Source organism: Lathyrus oleraceus, chromosome 1, assembly GCF_024323335.1.
Source record: "Lathyrus oleraceus cultivar Zhongwan6 chromosome 1, CAAS_Psat_ZW6_1.0, whole genome shotgun sequence".
Classification (NCBI taxonomy): domain Eukaryota; kingdom Viridiplantae; phylum Streptophyta; class Magnoliopsida; order Fabales; family Fabaceae; genus Lathyrus; species Lathyrus oleraceus.
In genome coordinates this window covers 436,683,420-436,702,339 of record NC_066579.1, presented here as the reverse complement: position 1 = coordinate 436,702,339, position 18,920 = coordinate 436,683,420, and the positions used below count along the sequence as shown (strand labels likewise).

Below are 18,920 nucleotides of genomic sequence, written 5' to 3'. Positions count from 1 at the left end.
GCACTGAGATTGAAGGAACCCGTTCGTGTGGACTGAGTAGAGACGTTGTCATCGTTCAACGTTCGTGATCGCTTCGTGGATTTGCATCAAAGGTTTTGATCGTCACAAGAGATCTGCACCAAAGGTTTCAACCGTCACAAGAGGTAAATATTCTATCACTGATCATGACCATTCGTAAGGATCTCTAAAGGAGAAATTTTTATTTCCGCTGCGTTTTGGACCGCAATTCTCCTTCACCAACAACTAGGTCAAGAGATCGAGACTCTTTCTACTCACAAAAGTCTTTGTGATCATCGACTCCAATTTCAGAGGCAGAAATTCGCCACTTTGAAGGAAACATTTGCCAATATTAATTTGTAGTTGAATTGATTTAACAATTCTCAGTCGTTTAAGGCTTTTGTAGTGACTTTAATGCCATTTTTATTTGGCAAATTTTATCATAATCATGTTTGCAATTATTCCATTATTATTCTTACTTCCTGCAATATTGGCTTGTATTTTTTCAAATACTTGCCATTTATCTTTAAGATTCTCTCATCCTTCCCTATTTCTTCAATCTCATACGCGCCATTTGAAAATATTTTCAAAATTTGGAAAGGTCCTTCCCACTTAGGAGACCATTTTCCCATTAACTTATCTTTTTGATCCATAGGAAGGATTACTTTCCAGACAAGATCACCAATTAAAAAGGTCTTGAATTTTACTTTCTTGTTGTAAAACCTTTCGACTCTCTCCTTTTGTCTTCTTATTAAATCTAGCGCGCGCAGTCTTTCTTCGTCCAAATCTACCAGTTCATCCATCATCATGCTCCAATATATATCCGATGGGATTTCGTGATGCCTTTGCACTCTAACCGACTGCAAATGTATTTCGACTGGTAAAACTGCATCATGTCCATAAGTCAACTTAAATGGAGTCGAATTCGTTGCTTCTTTAGGAGACGTTCGACAAGCCCATAGAATTTGATCTAAAGTCTTATGCCAATTTCTAGGTTTTTTCCCTACATGCTTCTTGATCAGATTTATCACCACTTTGTTGGCTGCTTCAACCTGCCCATTGGCTTGAGCATAGTAAGGTGTCGAAGTAAGGAGTTTAAAACCTGTTTCTTGTGCAAATTTCTGCATGTTTCTACCAGTGAACACAGATCCTTGGTCTGTTGTTATTGTTTCAGGTATCCCAAATCTGTAAATTATGTATTTTTGGATAAAGTCTATGACTGCTTCTTGATCCACATTTACCAATGGTATAGCTTCAATCCATTTAGTGAAATAGTCTATCCCAACCAAAATGTACCTTTGTCCTTTTGAAGAGGTTGGTCGAATTTCTCCAACCAAGTCTAAAGCCCATCCTCTAAATGGCCAAGGCTTTATAATTGAATGCAGCTCACTTGCAGGAACATGAGGTATGCCTGCATGTATTTGACACTCCTGACATCCTTTTGCAAATTCGACACAGTCCTTTAGCATTGTTGGCCAATACATTCCTTGTCGGAATAATAACCACTTCATTTTGTGACCTGCTTGGTGTGCGCCACACGCTCCACTGTGTACACTCGACAAGGCTATGTAGGCTTCGTCCTCACCTAAGCATTTCAACAAGACTCCTTCTACAGTCTTTTTGAACAATTCATTTCCCAAAAGTACATAACTCAAAGCTCTGTATTTTATCTTTCTTTCTACTTTCTGATTTGGGTCTTGTAGATAATCCTTGATAGGCTTTCTCCAGTCCGAAATTCTTGAACCATCTATGTTGAATATTTCAAAGTTTTCTTCGTCACCGTATCCTAATCTTATTGACTCTAGATCTGATGGGGACAACTTGGTGGATACGACCCTTCCTCTGACTTCAATGGCTTCTTCTAACTTTTCTTTCGACACTTTATATCCAGATGCTAGCTGAGCGAGATCGTTCGCTTCTTGATTCTCCAACCTGGGAATGTGTCTGAAAACCACACTGTCGAACTCCTTGAGAAGTCTATTGGCTATTACAAAGTACATGATTAAATTTTCTTTCACACATTTATACTCTTTAGTCAACTGCTTTATCACGAGTTCAGAGTCGCCCATTATTTCGACTCTTGTTGCCCCCAATTTCAACAAGATTTCAAGTCCAGCGATCAAAGCTTCATATTCTGCTTCATTATTCGAACAAAGACTTTCAACTTTGTACTTGAATTTTGTTGGAATTCTGTCGGGAGAAATAATCAACATCCCAACGCCAGTTCCATTTTTATGACCGGAACCGTCGAAATACAGTTTCCAAGGTTCTAATTCGACATATTCCACACCTTCATCTGTATAGTGGTCGGCTATGAAATCAGCGACCACTTGTCCTTTCACATCTTTTAAAGGCAGATATTTCAAGGAGTATTCTGTTAATGCTAAAGCCCATTTTCCAATTCGACTATGTAAAATAGATTTAGATAACATATACTTTATTACGTTGAAATGGGAGGAAATATATACATCAACAGGTTTTATATAATGCTTCAGTTTCATACAAGAGAAGTATACACATAGACATAGCTTTTCTATAATACTATATCTAGTTTCAGCATCATTCAGAACTCTACTGAGATAATAAATGGCTCTTTCGACGCCATTCTCGTCTTCTTGACACAACATACTTCCTAACGTTTTGTCTGATGCTGAAATGTACAATCTCATACTTCTTTTTCTGCAAGGAGACATCAGGATTGGGGGATTAGCCAGGTATTCCTTGATTTTGTCGAAAGCCGCTTGCTGTTCTTGCCCCCATGCGAAGTCTTCCTTCTTTAGTCGAAGTAGAGGAGAGAAGGCTTGTGTCTTCCCACTGAGGTTGGAGATGAATCTTCTGAGAAAGCTGATTTTCCCTAGCAGAGACTGCAACCCCTTTTTGGTTGATGGCGCTTTCGCTTCCATTATGGCCTTGGCTTTATTTTCGTTTATTTCGATCCCCTTCTTATGGACCACAAAACCTAAGAAATCACCCGCCTGCACACCAAAAGCACATTTAAGTGGGTTCATTTTCAAACCAAACTTCCTCATCCTTTCAAAGGATTGTCGAAGATGATCTATATGACTTTTCCCTGAAACAGACTTAATCACAATGTCGTCAATATACACTTGCATGAAAGTTTCGATAAAGTCATGGAAGATGGAATTCATAGCACGTTGGTAAGTTGCTCCAGCGTTCTTTAAACCAAAAGGCATTACTACCCATTCGTACGTTCCTATTGCTCCAGGACAACGGAAAGCTGTTTTAGGAACATCTTCTTCAGCGATAAAAATTTGGTTATAGCCAGAGTATCCGTCTAACATACTTAAGTACTCATGGCCGGCTGCAGAATCTATGAGCATTTCTGCTACTGGCATAGGATATTCATCCTTTGGGGTAGCCGAGTTTAAGTCTCGAAAATCAATGCATACCCTAAGTTTGCCATTTTTCTTAATTACTGGAACAATATTTGCAATCCATTTGACATACCTGGTTGTGCGGATGAACTTGCATTCTAGAAGTCTTTCGACCTCTTCTTTTATCTTCGACAGGATCTCTGGTGCGAAGCGTCTCGGAGTCTGCTTTACTGGCTTCTTTCCTTCCATTATCGGCAATTGCATTTCGACCAAACTTCTGTCGAGACCAGGCATCTCGTCATAATCCCATGCGAAGCAGTCTTTGAACTCTTCCAGCAACTGGACTATTTCGACATTGAACTGGGGGTCCATTTTTGCGCTTATGTAGGTTGGTCTATTCTCTGCCCCCACTCCTAAGTTTATTTCTTCTAATGGATCCTGCGCCACCATCTTCTCGTTAGTTGACATTGGATCTTTTTCGAACCCTAGAGGTTCGTCGTCATAAATGACGTCAAGCTTTTGGTGTTGCCATTCGCTCATTTGGTTGTTATCGTGATCTTCTGCAACGTCTCCTTGGGGACATTGTTTGTTGGAGTTTTCTTTGCTGGCTTCGACAGCCATGTATTTTACTTCAGCCTCAAGGGCTTCTTTGAGTTTGTTTTCGGCTATGTAAGCCGTAATTTTTTCGAGCGCTGATTGTTCACTCGTCATCGTCAAATTCGCTTCCCCATCCTGTTGGCGCTATGTGAGTAGTTCCCCACATATAGGTTTCGCCAATCACTTCTTTATCCCACTGGAAACCATGCGTAGGATGAAGGTACATGGAGCAGTAGGCGTTGTCTGTCGCCTTTAAATCGAATTCGGCTGGACTGCATGGAGGTATGTGGGCCAGGTTTTTGTCGAAGCTTTGGTTGTTGGTATTGTTTATCTCTGACATGAAGTAGCTTTGATCCGCCTCAATGTTTTCGACGATCCCGTCTGGCCTCCATATGGCTATTCGTTGATGCATCGAAGAGGGTACGGCTCCTACACCATGAATCCATTCCATTCCCAGCAGTAGGTTGTAGTTGGCCTTTGAAGCGATGACTATGAACATTATTGGCCTTGTTATGGTTCCAACAGTTAAATTCACCTGGATGACGCCCATAGTTGTTCCCACTTTTCCTTCATAATTCGACAGCACCATATTGTGAGGTTTCGCGTCCGAATCGTCTTTTCCAATCTTCTTCAGCATGTAATGGGGCATCAAATTCACTGTTGCTCCCCCATCCACCAGTATTTTATTCACACCGGTATTCTCCACCTTTCCTTTTATGAACAAAGGTTTCAAATGCGCTTTCATGGAGTCGTCTGGTCTTTCGAAGAAAGCATTCTGCTCTTCGATGCACCCGTTATTCATCACGTAGTAATAGACGGGCCGATGTGCCATTGTTTCCTCCTCCATCTCGTCTTCTTCGTCTTTAACTTCCATGACTCTATCATAGTCTCTAGGGAGAACAGAGACAACGTTGCAGATCACGTTGAAGGATGATTCTGAGTCAGAGTTGAAACTGTCAGTTACTTCGTCATCTTCCTGGTTCTTCGCCTTCGACACCACTGGTTCGACAGCTCTGCCAGGATTGATCTGGGGGGGGTCTCTTTTCTGCTCCTTGTCTGACGATTGTTGCTAGATTCTGCTTCGTCTTTTCCATTCATGTTCTTTTTTGCCGCCTCTATTTCTGCCCTCTTCTGCCTCTGGAACCTCCTCCATTGGGACCTGGACATGGGGTTTTTGCCTTTGTAATTCTCTGAAGGATATGGTCTTGGCTTGTGTTTTTCCATTTCCTTCTTGCCTTTCATCGACGCGCCTCTCTGAACCTCAAACTTTCCCCATTTCTTCTGCCTCTTGGCGTCTCTGATGGGTTGAACCCATTTGTCGTCCATTGCTTTGTCAGATGGTTTATAGGTGTTTTGGCGTCTTTCCCCGTGCCTCCACTGGTGGTGATCACTTCTCCTTAGGTCATATCTCACTGTTCCCCAATTCTCTTTCCTCTTGGCTTTATTAACTGCTTCCAGGTTGGTTGCCGCCTTCCTGTCAAAGATTGCACTGCAGCGTGGGCACAACATCACTTCGGTTTTCATCCTTTGGCACCTCTTGATGAATTCTATCAAGTTTTCCTCCTCTTTTGGGTACGCCAGCCTTTGGTACTCTTTTCGACGATGATCTTCGTCCATTTCGGCCTGGTCCTTCTGAGATATTTCCACCATATTTACCCCAACATTTCGTTCGTCAGCGATGCTTAATTCGTTCATCTTTCTGATGAGTCTCTCTTCTTCGCCTTCGACGCCTTTTAGTGTTTGGTCGAATTCCTTCTCTGGGCAGTAGCACCAAGGTATGGTCCTGGGACCATGTTTGCAACAGCATTTGTCCCGATTTCTTCTGGGGTCTTCCATTGTCCTACACAGAATCCCACTGACCACGGGCTTCGAAGGACCGTTAGCGGCTTCCGCTTTGATTTTTGTGACTTCTTTACTGAAAGGCCCCATAGTGTTGACGCAGTTGGCGACATCACCTTTTTTCGTTCGGTCAGAATCAAGGCCTTCAGCAGCCTCGTTTTCAATAATGAGGTCATCAGTAACCTTTTCTTTCGTATTAGGGGAATGCCCAATTGCCTCGACTGTTCCTTCGTTGTTGTCTGAAGAAGTATCTCCCCAACCGCTTGGTTGGATTGTGTTGATGTCGATCTGAGAGCTTGCCGGCGCATTATACTTCACAAGATATTCATACTTCCCACTTGGCTGTCCCAAGCGGTCCCAATTCTCCTCTTGTCGAAACTTCATACTTTCGGCAGTATTGTCACCGTCCTTCTTGTCGAAACCTTCAGTAGTTTCCGTTCTTTTCTGGTTGTCGAAGCCTTCAGTAACTTCAACTTCGTTCTGGCTTGCGAGATCATCAGCAATCTCGACCATGTTGATATTTGTGTCGAAACTTCCAGGGGCCTCTACCATTTCCAAATTGCCATCAGGAGCAACTTCGGCCTCCACCATGTTTACGATGGATGGTTCAGCGTAGTGGGCTTCGACTGCCTGCATAGGATTCGAATCGATCCTCATTTGTTGTTTCGGTTTGTCACCAAACTTCAGCCTTCCGTCACGGATAGCATTTTGAACGAGATCCCTGAAAAGGAAACAACGAGACGTTTTATGGCCCAGAAAATTATGGTATTTACAAAAACCTCTCTTTTTCTGTTGTTCCATAGGCGGTTCTTTAGCGCCTGGCGGTTTTATTAATTGACCATCTTTAACCAACAGATCGAAGATTTCGTCACATTTGGTGATGTCGAATGTATAAGTCCTTTTGGGGAACTTATCGTTGGTTTCGACTGGGTTTCCGTTCGACGGAGTTAGCACTTTGCACGAATAAGGTGGGCCTTGCTTTAGTTCTGCTAGGTCAATCTCTTGTTCGTCGAAGTTACTTGGTTCATTTTCGTCGTACTCATCATCTTGGCGAACCCCTACGTAGGCTACCCTCTCTTTTTTATTCTTATTTGCTCTGAATTTTTTGTCCCTTAACTTTTCGACCTGTCTCACCCTATCTGCTAATTGTGCCATATCCCTCAGATACTGGGTATCTAGTTTCTTCCTTATAGAATAATTTAGTCCCCCTGCGGCCATTTCGACCAACTCATGTTCTGGCACCGGTGTGAAGCATCTAGCCTTTAGCAATCTGAACCTATTCAAATAATCATCTATTGGTTCTGAGTGTTTTCTCTTAACACTGGCTAATTCTTTCAGGCTTATTTTTGTTTGTCCCATGTAGAATTGTTCATGGAACAGCCTTTCCAATTGGGTCCACGTATACACTGAGTTTGCAGGCAAAGATGTAAACCAAGTAAACACATTTTTTGTTAAGGAACTAGGGAAATATTTTATTTTCAAATTTTCATTACGGGCTATTTCCCCTGCCTCGATCAGATAACGTGCCACATGTTCTATGGTGGACTCACTAGTGTCCCCTGAGAACTTTGTGAACTTAGGGACTTTCCACCTTGGTGGCAGTTCTTCTTGCAGAATATATTCCGACAGTGGGGATGCGTAACTAGGCCTTTGTAATCCCATGTTCATCCCATTTTGTGCCATTATCGTTTCGACCATGGCTGCCAAATTGTTTTCGACAGGCGGATTATTATACCGTATCCGTTGTTGCAATACAGCATCCGCGTCTTGGCCTCTCTGGATTACTATCCTTCTAGGCTCTTGTGGAATAGGGATTTCGACACGAGGCTGTTCGACTACATCCTCTTGGTTTCTGACGTTTGTTTGAGGGTTATCCAACGGTATCTGGTTTATCGTAGGCTCTTCCTGGACCGCTACCGCTGGGTTATGAATCACTGGTTCTCTGTGTCGAGTTTGAGGAACTCCAAAGAAATCAGCAATGCGCGTCATTTGCGCTGCCAATAATTGGTTTGTTTGGGTGGTGTTTTGTATTAGCGGGTTAAACACCGCTCCCATTTGTTGCGTCAACATTTGGACCATATCATGATTACTCTCGTCCATTTGTTGTCTAATTACCTACGCAGAATTATTTGTTATCGGCGGCACATAAAGTGGTTGTTGATTCAGTCTACTCATGTTTCCACCATACCCTGACCCTTGTAAGGGTGAAGACACGTTGGCCATCGAATCAGAATATATTAACGGGGAATTGTGTAAATTTGCCATTACCGAAGTTGGCATTCCGAAGGGTTGTTCCCTACCAGGCGGAGGCATGGTGAAATTCGTTACAAAAGGCCTAGAAGTGTTTCCCATAGGAGGGGGTGTCCCAACGGGCATTTGTTGTGCCCTGAAGGACGAACTAGGCGTGTTTTGCGATATTGAAACCGCTGGCATTGACCCTGTTGACGAAGGTACAGCCTCTGATACAGGGATTGATCCTATATTGCCTTCTGTCGAAGGAACAGGGTTGGATACTGGGATGGATTCGTTTGGATTATTTGGCTGGTTCGCCATTTTCCTTACCCTTGTTCTTTTTGGTATTTCTACGTCGGATACGGCTAATTTACCGCTTCTCAGTCTCATACAACGAAGAACAAACTTTGACTAACGATTATCTAAGTTTCTAGATTTCTGCACTGTCCCACTTGGCGTGCCAATTTGTTCGCTGTGTATTTTGGCGAACAACCTCTGGTTTACCAAAACTTGTAGAATTGGGTTACTTGCAGGATCAACCACACAAATCCTGGGACATGTGCAGATCTAGATGACTCTGAAGATATCTAGAACAACTTTCATATCTTTCATTTTGGTTCTCCAAGTGTTTTATGTCGAAAGATATTGATCAAAATGTTTAAACGGATGTAAATTTAACAAGATAAAGTAAACGGCGGAAAATAACTGACGAAATGTAAAGTGTCGAAAAAGAAAGTGCAGAAAGATAATTGACTGGAAAACGTAAAAGGAACTTGCAAAGAACTTTTAACTTTATAAAATAAACTTTGAAGGAATTGGTGTTTGTTTACACATACATGTTCCAAATATGACTCTTTTCGCTCACGCGGGTACTTGAAGTGTTTTCAGGAATTTTATACAAGTAAATTCTCACCCCTTTTTCAGATAACAACTACCCTATTTATATACAAATAACATAACTGTTACTAACTACCAAATCCTAAAAACTGTGACAAACGGCTTTCTTCTTTTCGCCAGATGCTTCCACGCGTCTTCTGCCAAACGTCACAATCCTTCTGAATTTGAATATTTACACTTTACGTCGAAATGACGTCTCCCTTCAGACTTTGTCGAATTTGTCGAAGCTTCAATTTTGTCGAAGTGTCGAATAACATTTATCGACCAAAACCGTTTATCTCACGTCGTCATTTGTCGAAAGAACCATTCTGCATACCAAATCTCATGGCGTCGAAAATGCACGTATACAATTGCAGACATCATTCTTGATGATAGTCCAGTAAGTTTGGAAAAAGACTCCTTCAAAGCCATCAGGGCATGTAGCTCTACCTTTATTGAAATTTAAAACAACCATTCTAATCTCACAAGTATACAAAATTATAGTTCATATTGAGTCCACTAAGCCAAAGCCACTTCATCAACCATAGACGAGTCTTGAGGAGCATCTACAAAACATAAATTGTTAGTCAACTAAGAAATTGCATGCCTTTTCGAATCTCCAGGATCATGAATAAGCTCACCTTTATTCTTAGGACAATAATTGTGTTTTTGGATTTCTTAATTCTTACAACTCTGGAAGAATGCAATGTTTTGTCTCCCTCTAGGTGCCACTTAACTTTGGATTTTTCCAACCAAAATCTCTCTTCCTTTGCTAAAGCTTGCTCAAGGTCTTGTTGGACCAAAAATTATTGAGCTATGATATTGGATTGTGATAACACGAAATTATATCACATTTTAAGACTTAATTCAATTAGATTATATTATCATTTACTTTAGTATATCTCATTTTATCAGATATTATGCAGTATTTCCTTGCTATGTATGTCAGGTATCCATTTTGAAGCAAAAGTGAAAAAGGGAAGAAAAGGAGGTGTAAAAAGGAATAAAAAGGAAACAAATAACAAAGACCAAGCCCAGCCCAAAGAAAGTGCACGTTATGCCTGTGACGGGCGTCACAAGGGTTGTGACGAGCGTCACACTAAAAGCACTCCTGTGACGAGCGTCACACATGGTGTGACGAACGTCACACCAGTCCTCTATATTTTTGGCGCAAGGAACTCAACTGACCACGTTGAAAGCTATTTCCACGCACGCTTAACCCTCGGAACGAGACCACGCACACGGAAACCCTTGAAAAGCAGTTACACCAGCAGCTGTATAAATAGGAGTTAATTGGGAAATTTCAAACCCCCGGTTTTTCCACGCTCATATTGCCGAAGCTCTGCCAAATTTTCTTGTCACACCTTTTGCTTATTTTTTCCTTTCCAGCACTTAACATTGTTTATTTTATTTATTTCTTTTGCAAGCTTTACATTCTTTTTTTTTCCCTTGCAAAATTTACCTTTCCCGTTTCAGCTTCTAGATATTTTTCGCATAATAGTTTCTACACCGGAAACTATTGTGCAACTTTATACTGGATTTAACCTTACGTTATATTCCAGTTTTAATTCCTTGATTTAATTTACTGTTTAATTGAAGAATCCAAGAACAAATCCTACCGGCTTGTGGTGGAGTGTTCAAGACTATTGTATTACGCATTCAGGTTCTTTAATCATTATTTAATATTTTGTTTTATTATTTATCTATATTATCTGCCTGGAATGAGTCTGTTTATGCATGATATAAATTCTTATTTGTTTAGCATGTCTGGCTAATTTGCCTAGGTATCGGTATGTAAAGTAAGCAGAATAAAGTATCAAGACTGAGTCGGTCTATCTAAACTTAAAATCAAAATCAATCTTTTTACGGTCTCAACTTACAGGTTTAATAACAAGATTTTTTACAAAAGTAAAAGACATAAAGAAGTTAAAATCAATAGAGCGAGAGTTTGAGATTTTAACTGGACAGTGTAAGTTAGGCATTAATTCTAGATCAGGGCGAGAGCAAGTTTTAGAGTTAATTAAATTCTGACCTTTTCCAAAAAGTATTTTTAAAGATTGAATGTGAGGACGAGAGTTAAGCATTTGGATTTAATTATATAACCTAAGTCAACAGAGCGAGAGTTTGAGATAAGGGTGTTTAAAACGGTCAGTATTTTCTTAAAAAGAGTTTCTGCAACTTTATTGCTTTCAAAATATGGTTTTTGACTTAATTATAAGTGACAACAACATTAATATAAAATCATGGTTTATTCAACAGAGCGAGAGTTTGAGATAGAACCTTTAACCAATAAAGTTAACCGAAACGATTCATTTTAAAACCAAGAAGCCGACAAAGACTTGATTCCCTAGTTTTGACGAACTACATACCGATATCCGTTTTATTAATATTTAATCTAGATATTAGTTTAGCCCTTAGTTTTTCCCCAAACAATCAAACATTTTCACCTTAGATTTACGTAGTAACCTTAGATAACGGTATATCGATTCATAAGTCCCTGTGGGATCGATATCTTTTAAAACTACGCGATAGAACTGTGCACTTGCAGTTTGTATCCCATTCTCGACTCACACAGTCGAGCGATCAAGTTTTTGGCGCCGTTGCCGGGGACTTTTATTCAATCGATATCGTAACTCTTCCGTTACGCTGTAGAGACTAAGGTTTCTTTTCCCTCTATTTTCTTTCTTTCGTTGATTTGTATGCCACGCACTCGCTCTCAAGGCGAACCGCTCTATTTACGAATCAACGATATCGAACTATATCTCCGAGTCTTACGACGAATTCGGGAATATCGTGCTGAAAACAATCTCCCTCCTATAGACCTTCCTAATCTCAAAGATTTTCCTTCTTTAACCGAGATGGCAGAACCAGCTCGTGCTCTTAGAGATTACGCCGCTCCATCGCAAGATGAACCGCATTCAAGTATTGCTCCGCCCGCAATCGAAGCAAACAACTTTGAACTTAAACCTTCGTTGTTGCAGGCTGTGCAACAGAACCAATTCTCTGGAAATCTTACCGAAGACCCAAACCTTCATTTATCCATATTTGTCCAATACGCTGATACTGTTAAAGCTAATGGTGTCACTTCAGAGGCAATTCGACTTCGTCTTTTTCCTTTCTCATTAAGAGATAGCGCTAGAAGATGGCTTCAATCTCTTCCTTCCAACTCAGTCACCACATGGAACGAGTTGAAGAAAGTTTTTCTTGCCCGATATTTTCCACCAAGCAAAACAGCTATGTTAAGAGCCCAGATAAACGGATTTAAACAGAAAGACAACGAGTCTCTTTTCGAAGCATGGGAAAGATACAAAGACATGATGAGACTTTGCCCACACCATGGTTTGGAAGACTGGTTAGTAATTCACACATTTTATAATGGTCTCTTATACAATACAAGGTTAACAATAGACGCCGCTGCAGGTGGTGCACTAATGAACAAACCTTACGCTGATGCTTACCAGCTTATCGAGAGCATGGCCCAAAACCACTATCAGTGGGGAACCGAACGAACAACGGTGGAAAAACCTCAACCGAAAACTGGCATGTACGAGATAAGTAACCTTGATCACGTCAATGCAAAAGTGGATGCTTTGGTCCAGAAAATTGAAAGTTTAAACGTATCACCTCCAGCCGCCGTGGTTGCTGTAACTCAGAATTGCGAGGTCTGTGGAATCCAAGGCCACACTCCTGCGGAATGTCAACTCTTGACTGGAATCCAAACAGAGCAAGTAAACTATGCTCAAGGAAGCCCCTATTCGAATATCTATAACCCAAATTGGAAGAACCATCCAAACTTCTCATATAAGAGTAATAATGCTTTATACGCACCTGGACAGTCTCCAAATCAAGCCCCATCTATACCTCCGGGATATCAGAAACCGAATCCTAACAATAATACGCCTAGAAAATCCAACTTGGAAATCATGATGGAAAACTTTATAGCTTCCCAACAACAAACCAATAAAGATTTCTTAAACCAGAACATACACACTGGCGAACAACTTAAACAACTAGCAAGCAAAGTAGATGCCCTGGCTACCCATAACAAAATGCTGGAAACGCAAATATCTCAAGTAGCTCAACAACAAGCACCTACTACTGCACCAACTGGTACATTCCCTGGACAGCCCCAACCCAATCCGAGAAGCCAAGCTCATGCAATTATATTAAGAAGTGGAACGGAAGTGGAAGGACCGTCTGACCCAAGGATAGAAAACCAAAACCCTAAGAAATCTACTGAGGAAAGTGAACCTAAGGAAAAGGAAGAGAGTAATAAGGAAACCCTAGAAAAGAAGGAACCTTATGTACCTCCACCACCTTACAAACCACCTATACCTTACCCTCAAAGGCTTGTTAAAACCAAAGATGTAGGCCAATTTAGAAAATTTGTTGATCTCCTTAAACAATTAAACGTTACAATTCCGTTTACCGAAGCTATTACGCAGATGCCTTCATATGTTAAATTCTTAAAAGAAATTCTTTCTAATAAAAGGAAACTTGAGGATAGCGAAACCGTTACACTCCCTGCCGAATGTAGCGCTATAATCCAAAACATGCCCCCTAAACTCAAGGATCCGGGTAGTTTCTCTATACCCTGTCACATAGGAAAATTTGTCATCGACAAAGCCTTATGCGATTTAGGAGCCGGAATTAGCGTTATGCCTTTATCCATATGTAAGAAACTGGAAATGGGAGAATTAAGACCGACCAAAATGTCTGTGCAATTAGCAAATCGTTCCATCAAATATCCTGTAGGAATCCTTGAAAACGTTCCTGTACGCATAGGTCAGTTTTACATTCCCACTGACTTCACAATTATGGACATTAGAGAAGATGATACGACACCTATTATACTAGGAAGACCATTCTTAGCAACTGCCGGTGCAATCATAGACGTAAAACGAGGACGACTCACCTTCGAAGTAGGTGAAGAGAAAATTGAATTCATTCTTTCCCAATTCTTGAAAGCACCTGCAATAGAAGATACATGTTACTTCATGGATATCATCGATGAATGCATAAAAGAAGCAGAGTCAGGAGAAGACAAAGCATCAGACTATCTTTTAGAGGACAAATCTAAACAATGCCTAGCAATAACACCGGATCCTACGCAGTGTCTTAACAAACCAACCCCTGATTTGAAAACACTTCCCAAAAATCTGAGATATGAATTCCTAGACTTAGAACTTGAACGACCTGTGATAGTTAATGCAGATCTAGGAAGACTCGAAACAGAAAAACTCCTACATATCTTAAGAAAATATCCAACCGCACTAGGATACCACATCACCGATCTTAAAGGAATAAGCCCTTCTATTTGTATGCACCGCATCATGTTAGAAGAAGACTGTAAAACCTCTAGGGAACACCAGAGAAGACTAAATCCGATCCTAAGTGAGGTAGTAAAGAAAGAAATAACCAAGTTATTAGAAGCAGGTATTATATATCCTATATCTGATAGCAAATGGGTTAGTCCTGTACACGTTGTACCAAAGAAAGGAGGCATAACCGTTATTGAAAACGAAAAAGGAGAAACAATAACTAAACGAATCGAATCGGGATGGAGAATGTGCATTGATTATAGGAAACTAAACAAAGCAACCCGAAAAGATCATTTCCCTTTACCATTCATTGACCAAATGTTAGAACGATTAGCTAAACATTCACATTTCTGTTATTTAGACGGTTATTCAGGCTTCTTTCAAATACCAATTCACCCTGATGACCAAGAAAAGACAACATTCACATGCCCTTTTGGTACCTTCGCGTATAGACGAATGCCGTTTGGTCTGTGTAATGCCCCTGCAACTTTTCAAAGATGCATGATGGCAATATTCGCCGACTTTCTCGAAAACATCATGGAAGTATTTATGGATGACTTTTCTGTATACGGACAAAGTTTCGAAGAATGCCTTGAAAACCTGGAAAGAGTTCTGGAGCGATGTGTAAAAGTAAACTTAGTACTTAATTGGGAAAAGTGCCACTTTATGGTACAAGAAGGAATTGTTTTAGGACACATCATCTCGAACAGAGGAATCGAAGTAGACAAAGCCAAAATAGAGGTAATCGAAAATCTTCAACCCCCAAGAACTGTGAGAGAAGTACGAAGTTTTTTAGGACACGCCGGTTTTTACCGACGATTCATCAAAGACTTCTCTAAGATAACTAAACCCTTAACCGGACTGTTGATGAAAGATGCTGAATTCATATTCGACGATAACTGTTTAAAAGCATTTCAAACTCTTAAACAAGCATTGATCTCCGCACCCATTATGCAGACACCAGACTGGAATGAACCATTCGAAATAATGTGCGATGCCAGTGACTATGCTGTAGGTGCTGTTTTAGGACAAAGAAAGGATAAAAAGCTTCACGTTATATACTACGCTAGCAGAACCCTGGATGAAGCGCAAATGAATTATGCCACAACCGAGAAAGAACTCCTAGCAGTGGTATTTGCGCTAGATAAATTTCGTTCTTACCTGGTAGGAGCCAAAATATAGTTTACACCGATCACGCTGCTATCAGGTACCTTTTAACAAAAAAAGATGCTAAACCTAGACTCCTAAGATGGATCTTGTTACTACAAGAATTCGACTTAGAAATCAAGGACAAGAAAGGAACTGAAAACGTAGTAGCAGACCACCTCTCTAGACTTGAGAACCTTGAACCGGAAAGAACATCCATTAATGATGATTTCTCGTATGATAAACTCATAGCTACTTTGGAAGAGAACAACTCCGACATGCAAGTAGAAACCACCTTAGCTATATCTGTCACACCATGGTACGCTGATCTAGTCAATTATTTAGCTGCCGGAATAGTTCCACCTACTTTATCTTACCAGCAGAAGAAACGATTCTTCCACGACATAAAACACTATTACTGGGATGACCCCTTACTTTTCAAAAGAGGCCCCGATGGTATTTTCCGTCGATGTATACCCGAAGAAGAGGTAGAAAATATAATCCAACACTGTCACTCTGCGCCTTATGGTGGACACACAAGTACATCCAAGACCTGCTCTAAAATCCTACAAGCTGGCTTTTATTGGCCTACTATATGGAAGGACGTACATGCGGCTATTAAGGAGTGTGACAGATGTCAACGCACGGGAAACATATCTAGACGTGACGAGATGCCACAAAAAGGTATTTTGGAAGTAGAGATTTTTGACGTGTGGGGGATAGACTTCATGGGACCCTTCCCATCCTCTTTCGGTAACAAATACATACTCGTGGCAGTTGACTACGTATCAAAATGGATCGAAGCTATAGCTTCTCCAACAAATGACACCCGAGTAGTAACTAGACTCTTTAAAAATATAATATTTCCGAGATTTGGCATCCCAAGAATAGTAGTCAGTGATGGTGGATCACACTTTATATCCAAGGTACTCGAAAAACTACTACTTAAATATGGAGTGAGACATAGGATAGCAACACCTTACCACCCTCAAACCAGTGGACAAGTGGAAGTATCTAACAGAGAAATCAAGCAAATACTAGAAAAAACGGTCGCCACTTCAAGGAAAGATTGGTCATTGAAATTACCAGAAGCTTTGTGGGCATACCGAACTGCTTATAAAACTCCCATAGGGACGACCCCATTTAAGCTCATTTATGGAAAATCCTGTCACCTCCCGGTAGAATTAGAACATAAAGCCTATTGGGCTATTAGAAATTTAAATTTGAATTATAAAGCCGCCGGTGAAAAGAGAATCCTTGACATAAACGAATTAGAGGAACTCAGAAGAGACGCCTATGAAAATGCCAAAATCTATAAAGAAAGAACAAAACAATGGCATGACAAGCGTATATCAAGGAAAATCTTCAAGCAAGGCGACGCAGTACTTTTATTTAACTCTAGACTAAAGTTATTCCCGGGAAAACTACGATCCAGATGGTCAGGACCTTTTCATATCACTAAAATCTTTCCCAGTGGAGCGGTAGAAATAAAAGGACAATCTACAGAACCGTTCACCGTAAACGGGCAACGTCTGAAACATTATCACTATGCGGAAACCAACGAGGATTCGCAAATTCTACACTTAGACGAAACGCCCCCAGGACTCATAGACTATATTTAACAGTTTATTTGTCGAGCTTGCGACATTTAAACAAAGCGCTTAGTGGGAGACAACCCACAAATTAATTTGTTATTTTATTATTCTATTATTATTATCATTTCCCTATTTTTCTCTTAATTATTCTTTTAATTTCTATTTAGTATTCATTATTGATTTATTAAAAAAAAAAAGAAAAAAATATATATATATATATATATAATAATAATAATTCTTTTCTTCTTTCGGCATTTGGCCAAATCCTGACTTAAACTCATGTTTCTTTTCTCTAGCTAACACTAACCAGATGGGACATTCTGATCGTATGGGTATCAAGTTCAGAGGAATGGCTCAGAAACAAAAGTTTGAAGAACTAGCCGCTAGAGAGATGCTACCTAGTTTATATGCTGATGATTGGGCTATGACTGCCCTTGGACTGAGACAGAGTGTCCTGTTTTTGCTGAATCAGATAGGATGGGAGACCTCCCCTATCCTGAGACATTTCACCACCTACCGGAGACTCACACTAGAATTCCTTAGTTCATTAATCTATCTACCCAGCCACGGAAAAGGAATTAGCAGAGGTTTTATCCAGTTCAGAATGTTCAATATGGAGTACCAATTTAATATTAGAGACTTCACCAACCTTTTGGGTTTTCCTACCTCCTTTGATACATTCACTGTAAGCCAGGAAGAACTTTTTGAATATAGAGAGCTTGAACACTTTTGGGGTAAGCTGACTGGAAATGATGAGCCCGAAGAACATGAGTTTCTCTCTGGAAACATACATAACCCGACTTTCCGCTATTTCCATAAGATCCTGACCCACACTTTATTTGGGAAGAAGCCAAATAGTACTTCAGTTTCACGTGATGAACTCTTCATCATATTTTGTGCTTCCCAGAACCGTCCAGTAAACGGTGCTACTTTTATGTTAGCTAATTTGGACCACCTTATCCAGGATGAGCGAGCACCCATTAGAATAGGCGGTTTGATCACTATGATAGGTAATGCTATTGGATTACGTCAGCCTATGCTTGACCTTAGCCCTTTTTGTGGCATTACTACTATGAGTATACCCTTCCTCTTCAACACTATGTTTATAGCAAACATAGGGTCTGATGAGTTTGAGCTTATTATTGATAACCAGGTTCTCTGCCTATTCACCATGCCCGATCCTAGAACTAGTGTTCATAACCAAAGGAACTGGCTCTATAACCTGAATGAAACCCCAACTCCTGCTGGATCCACTGAATCCATCCAGGACTATGAGATTTGTGATGACTATGAGCACTATGTTGACCATATCTCTCAGGCTGAATCTGACCCTCAGACACCTTCCGGCTACTATGATATTGATCCTCCTCCTCAGCCTGTCCTGACCGAAGAATCGGCCATGCCTGATCTCCGACATCATATGCCAGGAACAGATATTAAAACCGTCATTGAAGCTTTGATGTCAGAACAAGACGCCCTCAGGGAAGATTTCCACAACTTGAGACATGAAATCCTAGAATACATGAGCAGCACGGCAAGTCAGTTACGTATGTTACGGCATCGTGTTAACTCTTTTGCTCCTCCGGCCAGAGATCCGAAGATAGATGGAATTTAGTTATTTCTTTCTAAGTTATTTAGTTTTAGGCTAGATTTTTCATTAATGTTATTTGAATTCATGCTCGCATTTATTTTCCTTTCATTTCATTGTTTTCCCTTCCTGTATTACATTATGTTAATTTTATTAAAGCTTTTATTTATTTAATTTATGCAATGGCTATGTTCTCTACTGTCCTACTATTACTCAGAATGAATTACTATTATGAGAAATAGAATAGCATGCAACACAAATTAATTAGCTAAATTAAATAGAACAATCTAAAAACCAAATAAAACAAAATAATCAAAATAAATTCATCTCCAGATTAATTATGTGAAGCGCTGCTGAATGCCCTGCCAAAAAGAAATGTGTGACGAGCGTCACA

At 40.3% G+C, this 18,920-nt stretch overlaps 1 pseudogene; it reads right to left on the bottom strand.

The window, feature by feature from the left end:
- Nucleotides 1-12,119: 12,119 nt before the first annotated feature.
- LOC127116492 (uncharacterized) lies at nucleotides 12,120-12,219 on the bottom strand (annotated as a pseudogene).
- Nucleotides 12,220-18,920: the final 6,701 nt, after the last annotated feature.